Source organism: Leuciscus leuciscus (assembly GCF_965113295.1).
Source record: "Leuciscus leuciscus genome assembly, chromosome: 20".
NCBI lineage: Eukaryota > Metazoa > Chordata > Actinopteri > Cypriniformes > Leuciscidae > Leuciscus > Leuciscus leuciscus.
This window is the reverse complement of record NC_138744.1, coordinates 1972524-1975915: the sequence shown is the minus strand read 5'-3', so window position 1 is coordinate 1975915 and position 3392 is coordinate 1972524.

Genomic DNA, 3392 nt, shown 5'->3' with positions numbered 1-3392 from the left:
AGAGCCGCTATGGCAAGCCAAATAGGCCAAAAATGCAGCGCTGTTCGAGTTTCTCACGCGCTCAAGGTCACTCTGCTGTGTTGAATAACACACCTGTGTGTGTGTGTTGCATTACACACCAACATTGGAAAGCGTGGTCTTCCGTTTTTATAAGTAATATACAGTGGAGAATATAAATAATTAAAGGTTAAGTTTAGATTGTACACACACACACAAAAAAACTATTTTTACACACAGCTCTAAAAAATAGTTTGGGTCAAATATTGACAAACCCAACATTTGGGTTTAAAAATTGTATTTAAAAAAAAAAAAAAAATTGGGTTTGTCCATATTTGACCCAAACATGGGTTGAAACAACCCAGCATTTTAGAGTGCATAAAAAAAAAAGCTCTTGTTTTTTTTTTATCTTTCTGTAAAATATTTGGTTTGTAAGTGTGTTTGTAAACTTTCTTTACAATAATTGATATTTGTATGTAATCATTGTTGGGTGTAATGCATTACTAAGTAATTTATTACAGTAATTTAATTACTTCTCCTGTGAAAAAGTAGTAAGGGTTAGCAGGTGTATAATAAAAGTTGTGAAATAATTTACTAATAATAACTGTACTTTAGTGCTGCACGGATATTGCACAACGCCAAGATAACCAACCTCCTCATCTGTCCTGTCAGAATGTTTGAGATCATGATGACCAATCAAATCAAAGTAGGCGGATGTTGACAGAAGCTGCTGAATGTTACCCCGGTAAACCCCCGTACACAAAGCAGCAGCGGTACTTTCTGTTTCTGAACAGCACATACTTCCAACAGCCATTCAGATTCTGGATTCTAATCGACTAATAACTTAATGCATTTTTTTTTAAAAACAGTGGTTTACACTTAGGCCTAAACATTTGTACATTCTGGACTAAACCATACCCTCGATAATGCCCTGATTCTTGATTATTGTTCGGGGTAACACTTTACAATAAGGTTCATTATTTAACATTAGTTAAAGTATTAACTAACAATGAGCAATACATTTGTTATTGTTACTATATTTGTTAATCTTTGTTAATGTTAGTTAATAAAAATTCAGCTGTTCATTGTTTGTTCATGTTAGTTCACAGCGCATTAACTAATGTTAACAAATACAACCTTTGATTTTAATAACGTATTAGTAAATGTTGAAATTAATATCAACTAAGATTAATAAATGCTGAAGAAGTATTGTTCATTCTTAGTTCAAGTTAACTAAGGTAGTTAACTAATGTTAGCTAATGAACCTCATTGTAAAGTGTTGCCTTGTTCGGTAACATTTACAATAAAGTTCCAGTTGTTCATATTAGTTCATTCTTTAGTTAACATGAACAATTATATGGCCTACTTCTACAGCATTTGTTAATAGTTGATGTTAATTTCAACATTTACTATAATGCTTTATTAAAATCAAAAGTTGTAGGTTATCTGTTAATATTATTTAATAGACCTGAGCTAATATGAACTAACAATGAACAGATGCATTTTTACTAACTAATGTTATACCATGGTCTGGGTGAATACTCGATTCTGATTGGCTGCAGGGTGTCCGTTAAAAAGTGATAATGTACACCTAGGAAAGGCGTCCCGTCAATTTGCCTGATGACAGTTCTAAATGATTGCGCTGGCTCAAACACTAGCATTTCATTTTAAATAGTGTGTAAGTTACGTCTGGCATAGGCCTACTGCCATTGCCTGTCTTTCTGTCTTGCTTGCTTTCCTTTCAACACGTGAGTGAATGGTTGACAATATTTGCTGTAGGCCTAATAAAAACGATTTAGGAAACTATCTGTGAGTTTTGACTCTTTGAAACAAAGTTTTGCATCGCTGCGGTCGGGTCGCTGTGGCCACGTTGCTTGGCAACGCCTGTATACGGGAGATATTAAATAGTGCGCTCGACTTAATAAATAAAAACCCTTAATAAATAAAAATTAAATATTTCTTTCTTTCGTAAGTGACCATGGTATAAGCGGGTTAATGCCCTTCGAGGTGTCCATTGTCAGGTATTAATGGACTTCGGCGGTTCATTAATGGACGGTTCACGCCTCGCCGTCGTCCATTAATACCTGACAATGGACACCTCGAAGGGCATTAACCCTTACTTATGCCATGGTCTGGGTGAATACTGGATTCTGATTGGCTGCAGGGTGTCCATTATAAAGTGCTAGAGGACACCTAGTAAAGGAGTTCTGGTGAAACTGACTGTTTACCGTTCGAAATGAATAAATAAATGCGCTGGCTACATCAGCTGTGAGTAACCATAGCAACAGGCAGTAAACTGAAGGCTTCTACGAGCTGAGCGGACTATAAATATCTCCGGTTGCTAAAGGCGTAACCAGGGAAACCAAGTTATTGTTTGTAAAAACTTTAGATTTCGGTTGTAAAACTAATTAAAATATAAACTAATGTTTTAAAAATGTGTTATTTGGCAAGTGACCATGGTATAAGCGGGTTAATGCCCTTCGAGGTGTCCATTAATACCTGACAATGGACACCTCGTCGGGCATTAACCCTTACTTAACAAAGAATAATAACTATTGCAAACATTAACTAATGGGACCTTATTATACCTTATTAAGTGTTACCAATTGGTCATTATAGTTCCAAGAAAGCTGATACTGCACCATTATCAGTAGCATTAAACTCTTTCTGTATAGTGTATTGTGGATCATTCATTGCAACATTTAACCAGATTCTCATGTTGAAGTATCTGTGCTTGACAAGTAAAGTATGTTACTGACATGGTTTTAAAGGTTTTAATTATCTATTTTTTTTGGCCTTCAGATGTCAACAAACTAACATTATGAAACCCTGCATATACGGCCCTGCTCTTCATTTACTTTTACTTTTAATTACAGTTTCTTTTAATGTAATTGCATCAAATCTGTATTGACTATAGAATATTTCTATATATAACAATAGTGGATTTAACGTTGATCAAAATGTAACATCCAATGTTAAAATGCATATTTTTAATGTAACCCTCTCCCTTTAAATACTTTGGTCAGTTCAAGAGTGATTTGTGTAATTTTATATAATTTATTTGAAAGTATTAAAAGAGCAGTTTCATGTCTGTCCTGTTTGAGGTTGATATGGGATTTAGAAAGTAATTAATAATAAGTAATGCAATACTTTTAGAGAAAATACTGTTGAAGATGTAATTAGTTAGTAATTAATGGCTTTTGATGAGTAACTAACCCAACACTGATGAAGCAGTGGCATTCAGATGTTAGCGTGACTGAAGCGTGCACATGCTTGATGAGGTCATTTGCTCGTGGTGAGATGCTGTTTTAGGCTCGAGTTATATTTAAGGTAGAATACAATTCTGCAAACCACTGGACATATGAAGAATGTTACGTAGGTGTGATCGAGCAGGG